General features: G+C 41.7%; 1 protein-coding gene across 3 annotated transcripts in view; it reads left to right on the top strand.

Annotated features, from left to right (window-relative positions):
- BASP1 (brain abundant membrane attached signal protein 1) overlaps positions 1-25,169 on the top strand; it is a 57,115-nt gene that overhangs the window by 30,283 nt on the left and 1,663 nt on the right. The window contains exon 1 of one of the 3 annotated variants that reach the window (XM_040630532.1): positions 8,776-8,911. The exons of the other annotated variants lie outside the window; for them this stretch is intronic. The gene's annotated coding sequence lies outside the window, so the exon portion shown is untranslated. Of the gene's footprint in view, positions 1-8,775; positions 8,912-25,169 lie in introns of those variants that run through there. 3 annotated transcript variants of the gene reach the window in all.

Below are 25,169 nucleotides of genomic sequence, written 5' to 3'. Positions count from 1 at the left end.
ATGGGTATCAGGGCTGATGTGGCAGTTCAGTGGTGTTTTCAAGATACCAGGCTCCTGTCTCTTAGCTTTCATTCTCCATGTTGATTTCTGCCCTCATGGTTCAAAATGGCTGCTGGAATGCTGAGCTCTCTTTTTTTCAGACGTACCTATAGCACTTTAGGTCATATTTTGTGTGCCAGCACTTGATAGTGGAGTTATGAACTTATTTTAAGTAGAAGGAGGACACAAGCAATTGGATACCTCGGTGGTGGAGGTTGGTCCCCAAAACCCCCATTGTCTGCTTGGGCAGTGGGGCAGATGGTGGTTCTACTCTCCTGGATGGGGAACACAGGAAAAGGAGTAGGTTCAGGTAGGTGGGAAAGGTGGTGATGGGGAAACCTTGAGTTTGAGGTACCCAAGGGATGTTCATGTTGGGTCAGTGGTATACCACAGCATGGCCGAGTCTGCAGCTCAGGAAAGTACAGTGGGTAAGTATCAACGCAAGAAAAAGGAACCCCCAGCATCCCAGAAGGCTCTTGAAACTGCAAGTGGGTGAATCTCAGGAAAAGCGAGACAACTGAATTGATGAGAACCAAGGGTGATGCCTCCATCAACCTTTGAAGGAAGTCATGGACGGAAGAGAGACGCTTAGGTTGAGGCTTGAAGATGAGAAAGGTCTGTGGAAAATTAGAGGGAAGCAATAGCTGTGTTTTCTCTTTTTCTTTCTTTCTTTTTTTTTTTTTAGAGGGGCAGGGAGGGACGGAGGGAGAGAGGGAATCTTAAGCAGGTTCCATACCCAGCTTGGAGCCCAACTTGGTCTCAATCTCACAACCCTGAGATCACGACCCTGGGCCGAAATCAGACGCTTAACCGAATGAGCCACCCAAGGGCCCCAATGGCTGTGGGCTTTTTTGGGGTTTTTTTTTGGTTTTTTAGCTTCACTTTCACCATTGGACTGTTTGATATTACGGAAGCATCACAAAGACAAGCATTTTAACTTCAAAGAAGGCTAGGTGTGAAGGGCACCACAAGACCACACTGTCTGCTGAAGAAGAGCACTGAAGTCTTTGTTGTCTCATTTAATTATTAATAGATCCTCTCTCAGTAAATCTTCTCTCATGTAAAGGTATTATTATCCCCATTTTATGCATATGAAAAACAGGCTTACGAGGTTAGAGGTTAGGCAGCTGTCTCTTTGCCATGCAGAGGAAAGGGATGGAACAGGGGTTTGGAATCCAAGCGCATTTATGGGTTCTGGTCGGGATTTTTGTCTTCGGTACCATGCATGCCTCCTGAGAGGTTCAGTGACCTTTCGGGAGTTTTTGACCTGGTAAGTGCTGTATTGATACTACAACCTAAGTTTATTTGCTCTCAAGTGGTCAGAGTAAGTGATGAGAATTCAAAAAAAAAAAAAAAGAAAGAGAAGAAAAAGATGACCACTGTCTTGTTTCCCAAATCGAAAACATTCCCACGTGATCATCTTCTTTAAAGATAATGTTATTGCAAACCAGAAAGAGCCTGATTGATCTTCGCAGCATCTTTCAGACCTGAATCACACCCTCATCCGATAATAGGAACTGAGTCACTGGTCAAGTGTGTTCTTCTAAGACTAGACCCAGATCTGCAAACTTCCGCAAGGGACCAGATAGTAAATGTTTTAGGCTTTGCCAGCCATGCAGTGGCTGTCATGACTACTGGACCCGGCTTGCGTGGGATGAAAGCAGCTGCAGTGTGCAAATGAACGGGCATGGCTGTGTTCTAATTCAGCTTTATTTCCAACAACAAGCAGGTGACCCAGTTTGCCGACCCCTGCCCTAGAAAAATGCTAAATTCTACCATTTCTGCTTTGAATCCTGCAAGTAAAATCATTTTTTTTAATTGAAATGTAGTAACTTTTTTTTAAAGATTTTATTTATTTAGTTGACAGAGACAGCCAGCGAGAGAGGGAACACAAGCAGGGGGAGTGGGAGAGGAAGAAGCAGGCTCATAGCAGAGGAGCCTGATGTGGGGCTCGATCCCATAACACCGGGATCACGCCCTGAGCTGAAGGCAGACGCTTAACGACTGCGCCACCCAGGCACCCCTGAATCCTGCAAGTAAAATCATTTGACAAAATTGTGGAAATAGCGAATTATTCTTTCTTATTTCCAGAGCTCAAAAAATATTTAAGCTAGTTTTGTTTTTAAAATTGACTTTATCTCTGTAATGATCTTTTATACGAGTCCCTATCTTACTTGCTATTTTATTTTCTCCTGGGTAGTCTTTATAGAATTCTGAGTTACCAAGGTCCTTCCAAATCGCTCAAAATAATCTGTGTCTTTCAAGTCAACCCCTCAGTCATGGAGAGCCTTCATCACCCAGCTGAGACTTTTGAGTTGCTCTGATCGCCATCAGTCTGCACCGTGACACCTGTTGTGTTAAACACTGGAAAGAGGAGGCTGGGAAGCTCACAGTATTGGCAGATTTTCATGCCTTTTATTCTCCAACGATAAGCAAACCACTAGTGCATTCAGGAAGCTTCCAGGAACAGAAAAATCCTTCAACAGTAGTTTATCTGGTGTTTTGGTTTGTGTTATGCTATCTTAGAAGAGCATTGTAAAGTGCGATTTGCATGTTGGCAGTTCTACAGTATGTTCCAGTTGCAAATCTTTAATTTGTACCATAGTTGAGAGTTTTTAGTAATTTGAACTAGACTAGAGTTTTAAGGGAAATATCTTTTTCTCATAAAAGAACAAACTGTGAGGACATTAGCATTTTGTATGCAGATCAGTGCAGACTATGACAAAGGAGCATAATTAATTTGTAAAGAATCATAAGCTGATGATAAGCTATTCTTTTTAGCTGTTAGTTCTCATTTATTTGAAATAGAGAAAGCAAATTTTTGCTAAAATAATTGTAGTTCACCTTTTGTGTTCTTTGAAAGTGCCCTGTCCCTCCCAGGCAGGCTGCATGCGTTGCAGTAATACAGGATGGTATCTTTTGTCTTTTCTTTAAGATTTTATTTATTTATTTTGAGAGAGAGAGGACACAAGTGAGCTGGGGGAGGGGCAGAGGGAGAGAGTCTTAAACAGACTCCACAGTGAGCGCGGAGCCATACGTGGGGCTCGATCCCAGGGCCCTGAGATCATGGCCTGAGCTGAAAGCAAGAGTTGGACACTTAACCGACTGAGCCGCCCAGGCGCCCCCATAACAGGATGGCACCTTTAGCGCGTGGACCCTCCAGTGGCCTTGAGTGCTAGTATCTGTGTGACCTTTGGCTCTCTTCATGACTTACAGGGAATATAATATTTTCTCCTTGTGCAAAAGGTCTCTTGAAGTTTGAGTGACTGAAGGAGCTGGAAGACTGGGTGTGGGGAATCCTAAGAGTCTATGATAATCATGCATGACAGTCAAGTTTTGCTAATTTTAAATTAGAAGACTCCACTATGCCTGGCTTAGAGGATGGTTCGGATTTTAGGGTAGTCTGCTTTCAGAGCTACATTACGAGTGGAATAAATCTGTGTGATTAAGTAAAATGGAGTAATTCCCATAAAAACTGTTCAATTTCCAATGAACCTATACTCAGTCAAGATAGTCAAGAACTCAGTGGGGCGCCTGGGTAGCGCAGTTGTTGGGCGTCTGCCTTCGGCTCAGGGCGTGATCCCGGCATTCTGGGATCGAGCCCCGCATCAGGCTCCTCCGCTGGGAGCCTGCTTCTTCCTCTCCCACTCCCCCTGCTTGTGTTCCCTCTCTGGCTGGCTGTCTCTGTCAAATAAATAAATAAAAAATCTTAAAAAAAAAGAAAAAAGATAGTCAAGAACTCAGTGACGGTTTTGAAGAACTACATTTATTTCTCGGATTTTAATTTGATGAAGAATTGCAAATCCCACATTTCAGTTGTCACAAATTATGAGTCGTGTGATCTAGAATAATGAATTTTTACTATACATCATGCTTGGCACTGATTCCTAAGACATTTTAGGCTTACATTAGGTAAGAGGTCCAGTGTAAAGGTGGAGAGAATAAATCTTAAAGCACCATTTCTGCGGGATATCTTTATTTGGTATATGCCAGCTTGGCCAGCCTGTTTTAGTTAACACTAAAAAAAGTAACAATGTTCTGACAACTGATCTTTATTGTAACGGGTGCTCCCTCTTTTATGGGTAGTCTCAGTTCATTTTAATTCACGCTTTGTGTCTTTTCAGCCTTTGAACTGAATGAAGGTATAGCTTTGATTTTTCTTTATTTTCCATGATAATTTATTCTCACCATTTATGTATGTATGTATGTATGTATGTATGTATGTATGTATTTGGACCCATTGTTCCAAACATGCAAATAGTTTTGGACCTGCGCATTTTTTTCTCTGTTGGTATTTGATGTCTCAAATGTCTCAAATTTTGGAGATGACGTAGCTCAGTCCCTCTGTTTTATGGAAGAATGTTATAGGTCCAGAGATGCTTGGGACAAAGTGTCTAGTCACCAGGGGTAGGGAATCACTGTCCTAAGGAAGATTCTCTTTCCCTTTGATTCAACTTAATCTATTTTAGGTCTCATGTTCATGACATAGTAAAATAATCTGCCCACTTAATACTATAATAAGTTTGCTAGGATTTTCTCCATTGAAACAGACTCATGAGTCATAGTTGAGTATTATCTTCCAAGCTTTTCTTCTATATTCTCTTACATCTAAGAGTCCTGTGGAGTCCATGGTACTGTGCCAGTCTAAGGCTGCTTTGTGTTTGGAAATCTCTTACCCCACACTGATGCCTAGTGTCAATCAGGAAATGTTGCAATTTGGAACCCACTACTCTGGAAGGTGTTACGGGGTAGGAAGTTGTGGGAATGCAAGGCAGGGATGAATAGTGGACGTCTCAGAACTTCTGAGGCTGCGTTTTGCCAGCTTGCACGTCAGATTTTGTCACCTTAAATACATCTTCTCTGTCACTTCTGCCTTCTGTTTTAAATGGACAACATGTTTGTCTTTGACTTTCTCCCTAAGACAGTGCACCTCTCCTCAAACACATCTGTCAACACTCAGGATTGCTTAAGACTCACCCTGTCACCGGCGTATTCCATTTAGCAATGTCCTCCAGACCAGAGTGGGTTTATAGACCGGGAACTCCAGACACCTCACATAGGAGACATGGGTTGAGGGCATAGGATGGGATCCTTCTCTGTTCATCAGAAGGGGTGTGTACCTGATTGAGTGAATCCTCAGGTGTCTGGTATTACTGACTGCCCCCCCTTGGCTTTGGCACCCCACCTTGGCCGCTCCCACCTCGTTCCACATCTCAGACAGTGCACAAAACATCTGGAAGGCATCCCTAGGAGAGCCCAGACAGCCTCTTCAGGAAAGCTTTAGGCCACTGCCTGTGCATTTTCTGCTCTAACTCTCGCCAAATAATTGACTTTTTATTTTAGCGTACTTGTTAAAATTGTTGAAGCCCACTGTCAGAATCCGGCCCCCAGGCTAGCATTTATTTGCCTCTAACCACTTGAAGAGGCGTAGTTTCCTGCCGTGTAGACCAGCAAGACGTCTGGGAGCTCAGAGTCAGCCTAGGCCTGTGCCCGATGTTTGTCGCGGTTCTGAAAGAAACGTGTAAGTGGATTTGAGTGCTCAGTACAGTCTCATTCAATACACAGTTATTGCACATTTGTACAAAGGTCTAAAAATGATAGACCTAAGGGATACAATGATGGTCACTTACATCAGAAATGAAATAATCAAGCCTTGGGGAATTGACAAATGGTTTAATATAAGCATCTAGGAGTGGCCATCAATGGGAAATGGAGTCTGGGAGCGAACTGTGAAGAGAGAATTCTTGAGAGATCTTCGGTCCTAAAAAGGTGATTTTATTAAAGCTTGGGGACAGGCCCCGTGGGCAGAAAGAGCTGCACTGGTGTTGTAAGGAGTGACTGATTGTATACTTGCAAGTCGGAGGGGTTCAGGAATAGCACAAGTCTCTAAGGAACAGGTTTCCAGGACCTTGAGGGGTCACGTACTACTGTCTAGTAAAACCTTAGTCACGAGACCTTCAGATGTGTGGAAGATGTGAGCCATGTGTGTGGAGGATGGTTGCGAACAGGGATCTTGTGCACGTGGCGGGGGAGATGAAGTTTCCACAGGGATTTTCATACGCTGAAGGAGACTTACAGGATCCTGAAGGTCGAGCTCACGTCAAGCTGAGGTTGCCTTTTGTGGAGGTGCTTGAGTTCCTAGAGCAAGGTCACTCTGCCTGTCCCAAGCCCTTATCAAGGGGCTGTAAATTGTAAGGAACTTTCATTTTTTTCTATATTTCTTTTACCTTTTCTCCATGTCAGCCATAGTGAAAATCAAACCCAAGTTGAACACACGTTGTTTAAAGCTTCAAGTTCACAAAATCGTGCAATTGATGGTGTTAGTTCCTTTTTGAAGGAGAGTGATTGGGGTGAGTTTTTCGTGGCTTGAACACTCCAGAAGGGACTCTTCTGAGTCACTGAAGAGGCGCTTGGTTTTACATTCGCATGTTGGGATGGTATTTAGCATTTGGTCAGCAGGCGAGTCCCGACGTGCTCTTGGTGTGGCTTGGAATGCAATGCCTCGTTTCCTAGTGGCTCCCTAATTCCAAGAAAACTGCTCGTGGATTTGGACAATCTATTTTCTTGACTTGCTTTTTTCTAAGCCTGTGGGGGAAAAATAGAGAAATGGCTGACTTCTTGCTTGAATTTTATGCTATTCAGGAAGGATATCTGGTAATTCTTTTACTTTGTGTTTGAATGTATTATTTTATAGCTGTAGATGGAAAATAAAATATTCTTAGGAAAAAGGCTTATTGATATTTCCATTTTAAAACTATTACTGAACTCCAAACAGGTGAAATGGGCAAAATAGAGTATTGTACATGGCCCTTTTCCACAACCTCTCAATCTACCTAAAAGCAAGTAAGTTGGAAATATAGTTTGGAAAACAACTTTAAAGCACATTTTAAGACATTTTGATATTTTTTCTGGAACATTTTCCCATATATACTGGACTCACTTAGTCACTTGGTGTTCCTAGTTGGCATTCATCTTTTCTTAACATGAGGCATCTTTTCTTAACATGAGGCATCTGTTCTTATCATTGTAAGATTTTGCACTTTTAGTAACATTTACTTGCTCTTAAAATCTACAGATTATATAATGAGTATTGCAGGCTTTAATCTAGGATTTAAATGTTAAGGAAAATGATTATTTTGATCATAATTGAATCATCTCCATCCGTTTGCCTGTTTTGAATACAGTACTTGATCCACCTCTGTTTTACTTAATCTTGACATTCAAGGTTACCTGTTAACAGGGCCGAGAAATGGTTTTAGGCACAAAAATGTAACCCAGTAAATGTTAACGATCTAATTGGTTTTATCAGCCGATTCATGAATCAGGCAGCATCATCCCATCTGGCAAGTAGAGGGGAGTCCAAGGAATTGTACAAAATGAAGATTTTTTTTTTAAAGATTTTATTTATTTATTTGACAGAGAGAGACAGCCAGCGAGAGAGGGAACACAGCAGGGGAGTGGGAGAGGAAGAAGCAGGCTCCCAGCGGAGGAGCCTGATGTGGGGCTCGATCCCATAACGCCGGGATCACGCCCTGAGCCGAAGGCAGACGCTTAACCGCTGTGCCACCCAGGCGCCCCCAAAATGAAGATTTTTATAGGAAGGAGGTGGGCCAGAAAGTTATTAGCAAAAGAAAAGAAAGGATTGTTTCAGGCAAGGTCACCTTCCCTTAGTTGGGGGGAGAGCAGGGGCTCCTGTCACGTGGATTACTTCATCTTCTTTTGGGGCCTGGAGAGAGCCCATGTGACAGATTACCTCATTGGTGCTGATCAGAACATTCCAGGTTGCTAGGGGAGGTTGAAACTGCAGTTAGCTTAGGTGTTCAGCCTTGGTTTGGTGACTTGGCCTAGCATAAGTGACTCCACTTGGGACCTGTGGTTTTCTTTTTAACAAGGTAAAGGAAGATAAATGAAAATTTTCTGAACACCTACTGTGTGTTGTGAGCCAAACTGTATTCTGTCCTGCAAATACTCCCTTTAATGCTATGAACAACCTCCCCCCATCCCCTTTTTCATCTTTCATGGGGGAGACTGAGTTTGCAGAGGCTAACTTCCCTGCCCAAGTTCAAAGAACTGAACTTGGCCTGCTGACCCCATTGCCCATGGGCTTTCTCCCACAGAGTATATCGATCAGGGCTCGAGACTCATGGGCAAGCCATCAAAGTCCGTTTGAAGTAAAAGAGGAAAACCTGTTTTCTAATGACATAAAACGGATGCTTCTGAAAACAGTCTTGTCTCAGAAGGAGGGCTGCAAACCTTGAGCCACAGTTGAAGCCTGAGTTATGTAAGAAGGGAGTTTACGGAGCCCTCTGGCTACTGTAGTGTGTTCCCCCACCTGTGATGGAAGTTGCTGGAGTAACAGAGGTTCCCCTAAGGCGTGGTGTCGGCCTGGGGGCTTCCCTGCAGCTGGTAAAACCCACTCTTGGGTCAGGAGCCTCGCTCTTCCCTGCAGGCTGCTTGTGGGCTGCCCCTTCTGTGGCTAAAACAGTGGCACCGATTAGGGTAGCGGTGGGGGAGGGGGGATAGGGAGGGTGGCCGAGGAGGTGGGGGCAGTTGGCTGCTGGGGAAGTTTCTGGGTGGGAGATTAAGTCCTGATCTTTCTAGTGTATTCGTGATTCTGATAGCAAAGAGAACTCCGATAAAATAGCTCAGTAGTTGATGAGATTTCCTTGGAGCTGACACCACCCTGTTCTGTCCACCCTTACCTCTAGGTGAGACCCAGCTAGGTGTCCTTAATCACGAAGGTCTTCGGGATTTTCATGTTTCAGTTTCTACGGATCATGCAAGAGCCTTTGCTGACTCAGTGTCACTGCGACTCCACCTGTCTGTGCGGCTCCGCGAGTGGCCTCTGATCCATTGGCTTCAGCTTTACCAGGTCAACTTGTGAAAAAAATTGGTTCTGTGGAGATAAAAGACCTAGGGGACATAGACAGCTTGGGGTGGATTGAGAAATTTCGAGAGATACATTGCCATCTGTAAGGGGCGGGGAGGCTGCGTTACAAAGGACATGAAATGTTACACGGTGTTGTTTAAACTCAACATTGCAGTGGCCTCTTGAAAATAGACCCAGAGTCTACTGTTCACCTGTGAATTTAATACGTTCTTTCTTAATTCAGCAAAGGTTTACTATACCCTAATTCATTTTGTGCTAAGCCTAACACCAAGACAGAAAGCAAATTCTTTGTTTAAAAAATCAAGGACGTGTATAGAATATTTTAGAATGGTTTTCATTGAAAATGACTAAAATACGAAATAGCTTCAGGACTGGAAATACTACATTCACTGTTGGTGCCCGAACCAGAAGATCCATTACAATGTCAATATGTGGCACTTTTACGTGGTCATAAGAAGTGTGAACCAGCCCTTTATGATTGGAGATAGAATATACCAGAAATAAAACTGTGGTTATTCCCTGGGTCGGTGGACCTCCTCCCTTCTCCTTGGCTACCAGTCTTTGTCCCCTGCGCTACGTTGAGCGAGTCTGTTATGGCTCCAAGCCCAGGATGGTCTGTCTCGTTCACCAAGAAGCTGCAAAAATATCTCGACTTCTAGAAGGGTTGGTTTGTTTGTTTTTCCCCTGTGCTTTATTTAGTTCTGTCTTAAGAGTCTTAAGTTAGTTGCAGTGATAGGACATATTAGTTTCCCGGGTCTGTGCATGGGAGGAGTGGTTCAGGAGTTGGTTCGCTTGCATTTCCTGAGTTGGTTGTGGTTCACTTACTAGGTTTATTGATTAAAAGAGCAGGTGATCCGATGAAGTCAAATGTTAGGATGCTGGAAATAGGGCTTTTGAAAGGACCACTCGGTAAGTGCACATGAATAATGATAGAAACCCACAGCGGACTCAGAAAGCATATTTAACCATTGACAAGAATGAATAATGCATGTTTTCTGATAGTGTTTGCTGCATGTGGCAGGATGTTTTAAACAGGAGGAAAAAAGCCCCTCTGCCTAAGGTCTGCATTTGGTCAACCTTATATTCAAAGACAAGCTTAGCTGTCATCTGTTATATTTACAGCACCGTCATCAGTTGGGTTTTATGGTTAAACTTTGTAGAATCAGTAGGGGTTATACTTTGAAACACTGGTTTCTACAGTATGCATGTAGCAACCCAGAGATACCTGGTCAGTAGTCCTGCAGTTATTTGTGTCCTACTGCCGTAGCGTGTGCCGTCACGGATGATCTCTCGACCTTGGCCATGCCTCATTTAATGGGATGGACAGTCCAGTTATAATTTAGCATACTTATTGCTACGGCTGAGGGAAAGCTGAGTTTATAGAACTGAATTTACACTCATGGTTCTTTCATTTTATAAGTTTATAATTTGAAAATTGCATGTTTCAGTGTGTAGTAAGTCTGCAATATTTATGGAATACCCGTCGTGAAACAAAATCTTTGTTCTGGGGTTTTCAGATGCACGTGGAATACATTTGAAGAGAGGCTTTTAGGTCGGTGCTTAAGTAAGGCGAGGTCTGTTTTACTGCTGAAACTCCCTACACAACACAGCAGAATGTAAAAGAGCTAAGCAAGGTTGCTGCTGCTAGATCACCAGAGATGGATGGCTTATTGACGATCCAAGGCCAGACCGCAGGTTCCGGAAAGAATGAGCGTAGTAAAGTAGTTCTTAAGAATTGATGTCCTTTTATACTTACAGGGAGAATTAGCGGCTGGAGACCAACTGCGCGGTCCCTTATCTCAAGCCCTTTTATAATGCAGCAAGCCTATTTGCTTTAGTTCTGCGGCTCAAATCATTTCCCAGTAAGACCTTTCCAGGGTTAGTGGTCACGGTGTTCATCCCTTAGCATTTTAGTTGATGAAATGTCTGTCCTTTTCCTCCTCACGCTTGAGAAATCCTGGATGTTGTAATAGAAAGAAGCTAAGCGATAAGATAAATGACTAGACAAATAGAGACCTAAAATGCTAAAAGATAAACAAGTATTTCAGAAGTTTGCGCTTAAACATTTACTATAGAGAGTTCTTATTGAGATCTCAGCGGATCTTTGTTCCGGAATCAGTCAGAGTTGACCATATTCACTTGAAAGACGGTGATGTGGATGCCGAGTCTGGGTACGCTGTTGGACTTGGATCTGCCCTCACTCCTTTCTCTCCCCCCCCATCTGTATAGTAAGTTAGCTTTACCAAACTTGATTTTACTTTGAGTCTTCCAGAACCTTGAACTATCAGTGATTTCTCCTTCTTGTTTCTACTTTACCTTCTTTCCTTACTCTTTGTCTCTTCCCATCTCCCCATATGTATTTGCAGTCTTCCCGATCCTTGTAAACTCTGTCTTGGCAAAATTGCAAGCTCTGGTCTTGACTTTTGCCTTTACTTTAGCAACGCTCTTTCATGTTGACCATTGTGGATGGTCTCTGGCTCCTCTGACACTGACTGAGCCCTTCCTGAGAGACCTATGTCCTCACCCCTCCACCTGAGTCACTCCAGGGTCAGCAGCTGATAACTCGTCACCAGATCGAATTGCACAATTTCTGCCCTTATCTCTCTTAACCTTTTTACAGCAGCATAGAAAACCCAGGCGGCTTCTTAGAATCCTCTCTTCCTTTGCTTTCTGAGACATACGCTTTTCCTTCTTTTCTCACTCCTTTTAAGAGCTCGTTTTCCACTTTCTGCCATGTAAATACTAACATTCTATTAGACAACCTTTATAGATTTATATTCCATCGTCCCTCCCTCCAGGTAAATACATCCTCCCTTATCTGCTAAATCTCAGCAGGGTTTTCTTACGATCTCAGCTGGACCTTCCTGTTTTTCACACACGTACTTTCTACTTTCCCATCTTCATCTACAGACAGCGTAGCCGTCTTTCAAGGCGGTTGTCGTGGTGGCTGAGGCCTCAGGTAAGAGCCAGCCAGCGAGCTTGGGTTCAACCCTGTGCCCAAGGCCAGTAATCACATAATCATCCTAGGTGAGCTGTTTACCTGTAACCTGCCTTGTTTCCTCAGGGTAAAGTGGTGGTAGTAGTAATTGCTTCCTCCTCTGATTGATGAGACAGTGAATGAGTTCATATACGTAAAAATGAAATAGTAAGAGTCCTGGGCAGAGTAAGTACTGTGTGTATAAGTACTTAGGATATTTCTCCCATCTCAGACCCCATCTTCTCTATAAAACTTTCCTGATGCCCTGACTCCAACTAAAGATTAGCTCTTTGGGGAAAACTATTGTTTTTTGCTCTTCTTAGGACACTTCACTTCCTCTTCTTTTAATTGTGCCTGTCTGTCTTCTCTCTCCTGCCAGGCTAGAGAGGGCATTTTGTTCCCTGGTCCCTGTGCATGGCGTCTTATTCTGATACATACTTCAGAAAACTTCTTTCTCCATTAAAATCAAGTCTGCTTTTCTAGAATAATTTCTGAACATGTGAAGTTCTTGAGGCCACTCTGCATGTTGGATTTTTTTTTTTAAGATTTTATTTTTAAGTGACCTCTGCACCCAGTGTGGGGCTAGAACTCACAACCCTGAGCTCGAGAGTTGCACGCTGCACCTGCTGAGCCAGCTAGGTGCCCCTACCTGTGGGATTTTTGATGAGAGATCTCCAAAGAGAACTTCAGGGTGCTTTTGTCGGGCTAGTCTGTACTTCGTAAAGGAGAATAATGGAGAGGTCACTTGTGGTTCATTTTCTTTCAGATTAGAGACCTTTCTGATTCTGTAGATCCCACTCTTCTTAATCAACTCTTTGGGAAATTTGGGTTGTAGAAGTATGAGTGTGTCTCTTTCAGATCAGAGACCTTTCTGATTCTGTAGATCCCACTCTTAATCAACTCTTTGGGAAATTTGGGTTGTAGAAGTATGAGTGTGTCTGTACTTTTTTTCCAGGTATTTCTTTTTTTTATATACATTTTTATAGTATAGTTTCACAATGCTTCTTATTATAACAAGGGAATAAATTGTCTTAAATGTCTTAGAAACTTGGCCATAGGTACGGTTCCCTCTCCCCAAATACATTCCCATCCTCTCCATGGTGGTGATGTGACAATTGCTGAATAGAAGCTTTGACTGAATCAGACACTCAGAACAATAATTCCAACAAGGGAAATGATCACCGCATTGATGAAACCTTGCAGCAAATCACCGTGACCAAGCACACTCTGGTAGGAATACCAAAAACACACGGAGGCTACAGGATCTTTATTTCATCAGTTCTCTTTCAGACTAAAAGTTGTGACTATTTAAAAAGAAAAGGAGCAGTCATTTGCTGATGTTAGAAATTGTTGGACATAACCAAATGCTTTCTTTCCTCCCTTCTTATTGAATATAGTTTTTGAATTTGTGTTTCTTAATTCTTTGTTTAAATTTTCTTAAAAGGTCATTCACCACCCACACCCCCACCCCTTTTCTCTTACCCTAATGTTTGCTTCAGCAGGGTTCAGCCAATAGCTTGGATTTTTTTGTGGCCAGAGTCATTATAAACCCAGTTGGTCTGGTGAAGAGTTTGTCTGCAAATGCAATTCACAAGTCAGTTCTGACTTTGTAAGTTACTTTAAAAAAAAAATCAATAATGGATTGCTTTATTTATAAACCCGTTGAAGCTTTGCAGCCCTGAATTCACAAGTGCTTGTTCAAGGATACAGTTCATATGCTCTGGCCATACATCTAACTTTGTTAGGAAACACTGATTCATTCTCAGCATCCCTGTGAAGTAGATACATTTTCTTCTGATGATAACATGGAAACGAAATCAACAAGAGACTGTCTGGTATTGATCACCTCATGAAGCGGCAGACAGACCGGGAATAACACTCCAGGCTCTGACGCTACTGTGGCGTGTTCGTGTTCTTTGCTCTGTAGGTGGAGTCATCGTCTTCATTGTCATCTGTTTGCCGTCATCCTTAAAAACTCCTTTTCTCCTCGTTCTAGGTGAAATGGTTAGTTAATCCAGATTTGCATTTTCAAAATCAAAACTTGGCAATGGATAGGACCTTTGTATGATTCAAGCTGTCCTACATAGGAGGTGCCTAGATATTATTAGTGCAGAGAAAGAAGACATAAATAGGAATAGCGTGAGAAGTTGTAAATAGAGTAACTTTTGGATCATATGGGAGAAATTCTATATTAGTCATATTTTTTTTGTTTGGTTTTATATACCAGTTAAGTATACCAGTGATTTTCATTGTCACAGAATTGTGTTGTTGTTCACTGACAGAGTAACAAAAATGTGAAAATATGCTAACAAGAAATGGAACTGGGTGGTATCATGGAGTATGTAGCAATTGTAGAAAGAATATAGTGCATGTAATCCCCCATGGTTTCGAGGTAGTTGATGCCTGGAAACTGTGTCAGTATGCAAGGTTGCATTTTCTGAAGAGGGGCAGTGCTGTAATTGGGGCTTGCATTTTTGTTCCAACGACTGGGCAACACTAATGGATATAACCAACACAGTGCTACTGAAATAAAGATTCAGCAATCACAAGTGGTGATTCTCTGCATATCAAAACATCTAAAATTCAGTACATTCAGTACATGGGCTAAGATAAATATTAACATTTAACTACCAATAATTTTGCTTGCCACCAAGATGCAGACAGATTCTTGAAAGCTGTTGGGAGGGCGTGGGAAATGAGCAAAAATGGGTGAAGGGGAGTAGGGGGATACAGGCTTCCAGTTACGGGATGAGCAAGTCTCGGGGATGGAAGGTACAGCATCGGGAATACAGTCAGTGGTATCGTTGATTGCGTTGTGTGGTGACAAAAGGCAGCTGTACTTGGGGTGAGCCCAGTGTAACGTATGGACTTGTCGAATCACTATGTTGTACACCTGAAACTAATGTACCATTGTGTATCAACTACGATGAAAAAAAATCATCTGGGAACTGCGAGGCATAAAAAAAAATGTGTTTCAATTTAAAAATTTTTTAAAAATCCAGCAAAGTAGAAATGAAGTAACCCGCACTACATAGAGGAAGAAAGCGAAGCTTGGGAGGGAGGAATTCCTCAGGTAACACACAGGTGGAGTAGAAGCACATTCCTCGGTGCTACCCTGAAGGCACGCAGATGCTATGACCTTCTGTACGTTTCTTATCACTGAAGTCTGTTTTGACGGCAGTGGGACGATGGGGGTGAGAAGAGTGTTCTGGAAAAAGAAAAAAAAAAAGACAAGCGAGTTATTAGGATGACCCAGGCCTCCGGAGGGACTCTGCTGGGGTGGCTGGTGGGCATGTTACTTAGACTTGCCTCAAAGGACTGAAATCTTAAAGTTGGTCATGACAAGGCTATGGTTTCTTCTATTCAGAACTCCTTTTGATCCAGCATTTCTCCTTTACCTTTCACCTGCACCCAACCAGACTATTTAGTAAGTGTTTCATTTCAGGGACTAAAGACAGGAAAGCGTAAATGATAGCTCCCAGAAACCCCACATTTCACCGGGAAGCCATAGGAACAACTCCATCATGGCTAAAATAGTGATCGATGCTCTCCAGGGAAGTGGGGCTGTGCCTTCCCATGTTTTAAAATACTGGCAGTTTTCTTGGCTGAAATCGAAGGCATTTGGGGTGAAGCCATGTGTTTTCACTTGGTAGCAGCCGTATCGGATTTGAGAACCTCAGTTCTGGAAGAGGGGGACCTGTCTTCTCTCTATGGGGGCTACTGAGCACTCGGTCAGCTCGGTCAGTGTTAGCGTCCTATGAAACAGTATAATCTTGCTTTAGAAAGAAGGCAAGCCCTCACACTGAGCAGTGTTCCTGAAGGATTTGCAAACACTGTTGCTATCAACTAATTCCGGATGAGACAGTGGGGATGACGGCAAGGGGTCCACTCAGCACAGCAATCGGCATCTGCCGGACTGGGCTGCCTTCTGAGCCCAGAGAACAGAGAAACTATTTTAATGGGCTTCCTGATTCACTCTCATTCTTATGTGCCCTGAAGATACCCTGCTAGAGAAGCTTGCAGAAGAGAATATTTGGCTTTAGTTTTCATAAGTTAAAAATGCAGATAGAGATTGGATCTGGTGGAGGAGTAGATTTTCAGAAGCATTATACGGAAGGTGGAGAGAGACTTGATTCAAAATGAAAAATGTACTCTCCTGCCTGTGTCATTCGCTCTCACTCTTGCTCTCTCATTTATGTGAAGGTAATGAATCTTTGACCTCACTGTGTTTAAAGTCACCATGACCTCATGCTGATATTCCCAAAGCGAAGTTGGCATTTAATACCTATAACTGGCCTGAACTCTTTTCCAACTTACAGATTCCAAACAAAATCTTCTAAAATGTTGCTTTCTGATAGCTTTGTAAAAATGGTGATATGTCCTAGTTTTGTCTTATGTAGCTTTTCCGTGACAGTAAATGTAGAAATGAATTATCCCTTGATTAAAAAAAAAAGCTATTTGTGAGAGATATCTTAGATAAAATTGTTTAATAAAGTTCTGAATATATAAGAGAATCTAGAGAAGTTACGGACCTTTATAAACAAATTCAATTTTTCCCCCTTGGAACGGATGTTCCTTATTTCTGTGCTCAATTAAAGACAAAACAAAAATGGTTCTACCCACAGTACGTGGTATAAATGATTGGTGACAGTAGTGCTTATGTGTTAAGTTCTTCAGATTTCTCAAAGGAAAAGGGAACGAGTCTTCCGTGAAAACCTTCAACTTTGACAAAATTTAGACTCTTTTTAATGGTGCTGGACAATCTTAATATTTATTCTGTCTCAGGAATTAAATCCACCTTTTCTTATAAAATTGAAGATACTTTCTTTTTTTTTTTTTTTCCATGAGAAGATTGACTTAGGCATAAGCAAAATTGCCCTGTATATTTTAGATACCTCTTGCCAGCTCTTGGGTATGAAGGAGTTTGTGGTTAGGAGCTTGAGAATTTTAGCACTTACTGAAGGAGAAGTGAATCTAATCACTGCTTAGATGATTTGTCTCACCCGTAGCAAGTGGGTGAAAGCTGGTTTCTGGCAGACAAAATAGACTGTCAGGAGCCACACATGACTAAGCGCTTAGTGTTAGTGTCCTATGAAACAGTATAATCTTGCTTTAGAAGGAAGGCAAGTCCTCACACTGAGCAGTGTTCCTGAAGGATTTGCAAACACTGTTGCTATCAACTAATTCCAGATGAGACAGTGGGGATGATGGCGAGAAAATAATTTCCACATTGTGCAGTTTTATTTATGTTTTACACATGCTTTTTAAAAAATATTTATTTATTTATTTCAGAGAGAGAGCGGGGGGGAAGGGCAGAGAGTCTTCAGCAGACTCTTTACTGAGCGTGGAGCCCTACACGGGGCTCCATCTTACCACCCGGAGATCATGACCTGAGCCGAAATCAAGAGTGGGATTCTTAACTGCATGACCCAGGAGCCCGTACAAATGCGTCTTATATACAGGAAACAGATTGCTTATTTAGTCTTAGATTACTGAATTTATGTATATAATATAATTAAGTAAGCTCCACACCCATCGTGGGACTTGAACTCACAACCCTGAGATCAGGAGTCACGTGCTCTACTGACTGAGCCAGCCGGGTGCCCCTGAATTTGCATGTTTAAATGGTTCTTATATGATACAGGATGGGACAAGGGAATGGTTTTAATTTGGCTTCTCAGGCTTGGTAATCGTTTTATGTCACTATCTTTCTATTTAAGTCACTGACTTTTTTTTTTTTTTTTTTTTTTTTTTTTTTTTTTTTTTTTTTTTTGAGTGTTAGGTGGATATTACTGTTCTAGCCAATTGGACCTAAGAATTCTTCCCGTATGGTTTTTCTCAATATTTCTACACAACACTGAACTGTATGTCATGTGACCTTGAGGGGCTTGTGATGGATCCTCTATAGATTGACTTAAATTCTATTGAAAAGATAGTTTTCGGATATCCTCAGCATTGCATAAAAGGGAGGATGGCTAACATTTGTTCGTTTTTAGAAAATGCTCCTTCTTAGAGTTGGCATAGGGCAAATCTTGGCAAGCAGGAGCTCCAGTGGTTGGTAGATGACCCATCAAACGTAGGTGAAGGGAAGCAACTGAGTATCTTCTGTAAACACAACACTACAAAATAGTTCTGCACGAGCAAAGCCAAAGAAACGTAGCTTTCCTGACCGTTAATGTCTTCATCTGACATGTTCTCAGTGTTAAGTTCCATTCCCACTCATTACTTACAGAGCCGATACATTCTGAAGACATTTCCTAACTGTAAGTGAAGGGGCGCCTGGGTGGCTCGGTCGGTTAAGCGTCCAACTCTTGATTTTGGGGTCGGGTCATGACCTCAGTGTTGTGGGCTTTGAGCCCTGCATCGGGCTCCTTGCTCAGGGGGAAGTCTGCTGGAGAGTCTCTCTCCCTCCCTCCCCCTCCTCCCCCTGTTCTCTCTCTCTTTGTGAAATAAATAAATCTTTAAAAAAAATAAATGGAATTGAAAACATCAGAGAATATTTGTTGATAAATATTGAGATGTTTTATAAATTTTTACTTATAATTTTTAACAAGCTTCACATATGTTGACATTATTGTACATTTATCATACGTTATATGTACAAAGAAATCCAATTATAGCAGTAAACCAACTGATTGTCAGTTTAATCTGCAGGGTGCAAGATGGTGTAAGTTTTTATGGTAATTAGCAGGAATATAGAATTTTGTTGATTGTCTTCGTCTGTTCCAGCTGCTAAGAGAGTACTGTAGACCGGTGGCTTCTAAACAACAGAAATTTATTTCTCACCGTTCTGGAGGTGGGGAGTCAAAGATCGGGCAGTAGCATGGTCAGGCCCTTATCCGGGTTGCAAAGTGCCAACTTCTTGCTGTGTCCTTACCATTATGAAAGGGGCTAGGGAGATCTGCGGGGTCTCTTTTATGAGGGCACCAATCCCATTCATGAAGGCTCCACCCTCCTGACCGAGGCACTTCCCAAAGGTCCCACCTCCTAATACCATCACCTTGGGGATTAGTTTTGAACTTACAAATTTTGGGAGGACACATTCAGACCATAATATTGATCATAACACATTTTTCACACACATAGCATTTTGTTAGTGTCACAGGCATTCATAAAACACACAAACATACACACGCACACTCCCCCACCCCTCCCACCCCTGAGGATGAACTTTAAATATCTTCATTTTACTGAGTAGGAAATTCGAGACCCAGAGGGGAAGGTGATTTGCTCAGAGTCTTAAGCAAATTATTTACAGCTGGGACCAGCACTCAGCGTGCTTGCCATTTTTAGCAAACTCCATACTGAGTGCTAGGTGGTTTGTTTTTGACACGTCTTAAAGAATTCATAATGTATTTAACTTTTTTCTAAGTGACATTTTGTCCTCTGCTTTTATTTTCTCAAAATGAGAGACTAAATTTTAATTCAGGAGGCTATGCTGATGATGCATTGGTTTGTTTTAAGGTAAGAAAATTTCAAGAGCAGATGAGGAAAGTTTTGGATGAGCTGATCACATCAGAGTTTGCAAGAATTGTTGTTTAATGAAATTCCGGATTGGATTCAGCTTGTACAGAGGTGATTTCGACCCCCGTGTATCCTGGCAGTGTGTGTACAAAATAAATATGACTTAGATGATTTTCAGTGGCTAAGAAACATCTTCCATGTTCCTTGACAGGCTTCCTGGAGTGGAAGTAAAAAAGAATTGGAACGACTCTGTATTAGAGTGTGTTGATTACAGCATAACCTTTCAAATGATTTCTTGCCTTTAATCCCCCAAAGAAATTCTTTATATAAAATTTCAGTGCTCAAGAGTCAGTCGTTTTTTTAGGTTTGCCATAGTGGTGATACACAGGATCACGTTGTTTTCCTTTATCGATACATATAGTATCCAACTTCGTAGCTGAACATGAGCTTGTAAATAGGATTTTGTTTCATAACAAAAAAAGTACTTGGGGCGCCTGGGTGGCTCAGTCGGGTAAGCGTCTGCTTTCCATTCAGGTCATGATCCCAGGACCCTGGGATCGAGCCCTCTCTTTCTTGCTTCTCCTTCTCCCTCCCCCTCCTGCTTGTGTTCTCTCTTTCTCACTCTCTCTCTCTCTCTTTCTCTCTCAAATAAATAAAATAATTAAAAAAAAAGTACTTGTCAGCTTTAAGGCTCAACAAAATATTTGCTCTGGAGAAAGAATTAAAACCTAATTTTTGGGTCATTTACTATTTCATTCACGTACTTAACTTCTGAGGCCACAACCCGTACCTTGCTTACCTAGCTAGGGAGTTCTTTTATGTGCCTCCCTGTGTCTGCAGATGTTAGAGAAGCACACCTTTGGAATTCTCATGAAAGTTCATGAATACACACTATCATTTATTAGGGAAAGTCATTAGCTGCCAGGAAACCAAGGAAGGTTGTGTCAGAACTGAGTGTGCAGTGTGAGCTGTCAGCAGGGGCTGTGAGGTCAGTGTCGGAGGTGGTGGGTGTGGGTGAGGGCTCCGAGGTCCCTGACAGGTGAGGCCAAGGGAACCATTAGAGAATACACCACCATTGGTCCTTCCCCTAACCTTTCAGGGCCTCCCTTTTGGCTTCCCAGTTCCTATCCCGGGTTGCTTTGATCAGCAAACAGTGCTAGAGTGACCCTTTCTCTCCTCTCTTCACCAAAAAGCAGGACTTTAATTCTTCTGGAATATTTGTTTATAGCCCAGTGGGATTAATTAACTAGAGAGAGGTTTGGTTTGATAAGATTGGGGGAATAAGAACAGGACGTCTGTGGGAGATTTCAAACACTAAGGACCTTCAAAGTAGTAAAAGTATTGGTATTTTATAAAAGAGAAAATTCCTCTGCAGAAAGTTGAAGAAACGGTGGTGGTGGGGGGGGAGGCGGGAGGCATTTGACGGTGTTACCTTCCCTTCTAAATTGATGTTTAGCTTACTGGCTGAGATAAGACGTAGATCAAGATTCTCTCCTTTCACGGATTTCATAGGCAGTAAGTTAGTTTTAACTGTAGAATTTGGGTTCTGTCTTCATCCTGATGACTGAAATGGGTTTTCCCTTGTTTCCTTGGAACAAATGAAGAGGCGGCAGGAAGATGAAATATTTCTTCCATGGTTGCTCTAGTATTGGCTCAAAGTTGGAGGAAGTAGACTTGGTGACTAGTCTGAAGTAGACTCATGTACTTTTAGCAGCATGGTGACAGGACAGTGACAACGTGCAAATGCACCAACTTCTTTTCCACGTACACCCAGTCAGTAGGAGCAAGCTTGAAACATACATACCAAAAATCTTCTTGATGACATTTAAAAATATTTTAAAATATTCTTTTAATTACAGCACTTCTCAGGCCTGATGATAGAGCTTCTGTGTTTCGAGCCCATGGTCTACCATTCTCTTGGGGTTTACAAGCACAGAACTAGCTAAGAGCTGCACGATTAAATGATGAGGAAAGGGATTAACATTTATTGCAGGCCCTGAAATGTCAAACTTTGTCCTGATGCCTCGCATTAAATTCTCTTAAGGTTGACACTTTTTACCATACGAGAAATGAAGGGACAATGAGGTTAAGTAACTTGCCCAAGGATTCAGGACAGGTGCACTGGGGAGATGGGATTCATAGCAACATCTTATGAGTCAGCCATGATGCAACATGCAAACACTACATGAAATAATTCTTGTCCAGAATTCTGCAGATTACACCAGTGAAGTTCTCTCTCTCTTGTTGTTGACTGTTACTTTCTATGCCAATATGAAGCCATAAGTCTATAGTTTGGCTCTTGTGACATCAAATTCTATTGTAATTTTAAAGGACAGCTCTGGAGTTTGCTTTTCTTTGACATGTTTTAACTAAGAGATCAACTTAAGTGTTTGGTTATTGTATCAACACATGGAGCTTACTTCAGTCCATCGGTGTGGGTCTGCGCTTGTAATGGCTAGTGCGTGTCCCAGATACGCAGAAATGCAAAGGTAGTCTTAGCCTTCCCTGTAGCTCAGATTTAGGGTTAAGTGACTTCCAAGGTGGATTATTTGTTGCTGGGTGGTTGGGTTTTTTTTTAACTGTTTTTTTTTTTTTTTTAACCTAGATGTTTCAACTTAAAACTTTCTACACCAACTAATTTCTTTCAAAATTAGAAGTAGTAGATATGAGAGGAATGATTAAAATATATGCCCATCGCTGTCCTTATTTCTTAAGGATACTGATAAAAGCTCCACTGACAAATGGGGCCATGAAAAGTTTAGGGGCAGAGAGTACCTGAAGCTGTGAATTTCATCATTATCTTGACAACATCTCGAGTTCTGAGTCACCCCACATCTGTCTGCACCAACCTTGTGACCCAGGCTGAGTAACATTCCTGTGATGAGCTCTGTCCGTTTACCAGCTTGTTCATGATGTTCCCTTTGACCTCCTGGATGGTGCCTTCTGGCCTTACTAAATTTTGTTGGATTTGGCCTTTTGCTTATCGTATTGCCCCATGAACTCAGATAATTAGAAATTGCATATGGGTAAAGGGAGGATGCTAATGGTATATTTACTACCTTATGGTACTGTTGAGATAATTGAAAAAAATAATTTAGTAATGTGTTGAGGATTAGGAGTGTGCTTAACACTCAGGAAACCATTAATAGATGTTAAGTTGTAATTTTAATTTACCCCTGCATGTACGCAAGGTTTTCACTCATATTATCTTGGGAAAAACCACACTACCCTGCTTTTCCAGAATTCTAGTGGATTCTATAAGCCTTCCTCGGATACCGTACCATAATTTACACAAGAAAATTAGCAAAAAGCAGGGGGTGGTTATTAACTTTGTGTTTGAAAAACAAATAGAGATAGAGACTTTCTTACTTACAACTTGATGACGTATATTCATTTCCTACCCAGAAATGAATCGCAGCTGGGCTTAAAGAATAGAAAGTGGCCCTAACTGTGTTTCAGAAAACCAGTTTTAGTAACACAGATTTTAGGTTTGTAAACCAACATGACTTTAAGCCTCTGGGGATAGCTATATAGAATTTCATCCTGTGCATGTCAGAAAGGCACTCCTATGTTCAGAATGCACACTGCATTTACACTTTGTCTTCTGTTCTGTAATTTCTAAGTTGGTGTATGGGTTTCTATTATAGAATTGGAGAAATATACAAAGAGCAGAGCTGTCAGATTTTCTGTCTCTTAGCTCTAACCTGATGTACCAAAATATATCTCGAAATATCAGAGCTGAAATTATTTTGACATTCCTGCACACTGGCTAATTAAGAACTCAGTTATAAACTGTATTTAAAACACTGGTCCAATTTATTTCTTTATATTTTCATCTGTTGCTTTGTGATTGCTTACGAGATTAAAATGTATTTAATTGTATTTTGCCATATATTTGCCCCCACTTCTGAGGGAGAAATAACCAAAAATTAAGTCAGATAGAACCCATTGGGTGTCTGAGGTGGTTTATGACCAAAAACCATTCTTTTTTTTTAAAGGAGATATGTCAGATAAATTCTTTCAGAACATAATAAAGGCCTTCCTTCAGCCTAGGAACGTTATTTTAGTCATCTTTCAGCTTACTGCTTTTGTCCTCCTCCAGCATTAAAGGCATTCCAGACAGGAAATTCACATGCAGGGTGGAAATTAGCAGATAGAGACAAATTTTGACTGAAGAATAGCGCTCTCCTACCTAACACCCAGCTTTTCAATAAGATACATGTAGATTATTTCACTCTCAAGAATTATGGTTCCAAGAAGTGTAAGGAATAAAATTGTCTGTTGTAAATGGATGACCAAAAAAAAAAAAAAGGTGACTGGTCAACAAGAACTTTATAACTCAACCCAAGAGTCATCCTTCACCAGTACTTCATAACCTCCACTGGGGCCCAGGGCAAGGTTCGCTTTCTACTGGACTTTTCTTAGTTGTGGGGACTGAAGAATATTGGCATTGGATCCCTTCCATGCTTTATCAGGGTAAAGCGACCGATTTTCCTCTAAAGAGCAATAGTGTCGATGGGTTCCCACTGATATATGATGGCATCAACATGCACTTGAAAATAAAAATACTATAGTTCTGGCAGTGGTTCTAGACTAAATTTATTATTTATAATTTTATACTTATTTATTTATTAGGATTCATTTTTGTACCAGAGGAGAAAAATTAAAGATTTAAATACAACTGTAGTTTCTGATGATAGAATCAAAGGCCTCTAAGAAGTTGGGGACTTCACCTGGAGTAAAAAAAAGTCTGTTAATGACCTTGAATCAGTATGAATTCTAATCAGTAATCGATCATGAGGGACATTTTTATATTGCTATAGAGTATTGAAGCCAAAAACATCTCAAAAAGCAATAAATACAACTCTGACATAACAAGCTAAGTGTAACTAGAGACGTTATCTATGCTTTTCATTTCTTGGGTGATGGTTTTCCTTTAACTGGTCCTGCTTAATAGGGAGATGGGTCAGATACGGCTTGCCTTTGGTCTTTGAAGATATGTGAATAATGGAGTGTCAAAGGAGTTTGTAGTTTGAGATTATTTTCTAGAAATCTGTGATTTGTACTTATCAACAGCTGTGCCATTTCTCTGGAAAGTGTTTTAAGATAGCGAAGCCTTTTACTAGCTCTACTACAGATCTAAAATGGCTGCCTCTGCCATTTTGTACACGAGTGCTCACTACTTCGTGTCTGAGCTGTTCATCAGAAAGCACATAAGAAACAACTACTGCTCCACTTCTCTTTACCACTGACAAGCTTAGTATTTAATCATTGATTCTTTGATCTCAGTATTGTTTCTGCACCTTGCTGCAGCTAGACACTGTAATTGAGCTCTTTATTTTTTATGAGGCACTTTTTAAGAATTTTTTTGATTATGGCAGAATACAGGTAACCCCAGCTTTAGCTTGGTAACCATTTTAAAGCGTCCCCTTCGGTAGCATGCTGAACTCCACTTTGTAAACGGGAGCCTCTTTTAGTTTTCATACTTAGAAGCGTGGCCGTCCATTCTGGCTGCGAAAAGAAGCTACCATAGACGGAGTGGCTTTATAAATAGAAGTTTCTTTCTCACAGTTCTGCAGGCTGGGAAGTCCCAGGTGTAGGTGCCGGCAGATGAGGTGTCTGGGGACAGGTGGTGGGCGGTCTTCTGCCTGCGCCTCACTTGGGGACGAGCGCCGGAACGACGCGGGGTCCCTTCTAGTACCATCCATGACGGCGCCACCTTCCTGGCCTCATCGCCTTCCGGAGGCCCCACCCCCTAATGCCGTCACCTTGGGGGGGTAGGATTTCAGCTTGTGAATG

This window comes from Ursus maritimus, unplaced genomic scaffold (assembly GCF_017311325.1).
Source record: "Ursus maritimus isolate PB19 unplaced genomic scaffold, ASM1731132v1 scaffold_15, whole genome shotgun sequence".
NCBI classification, from domain to species: domain Eukaryota; kingdom Metazoa; phylum Chordata; class Mammalia; order Carnivora; family Ursidae; genus Ursus; species Ursus maritimus.
The sequence above is the reverse complement of the archived record's forward strand: the minus strand, read 5'-3'. Positions and strand labels throughout refer to the sequence as shown.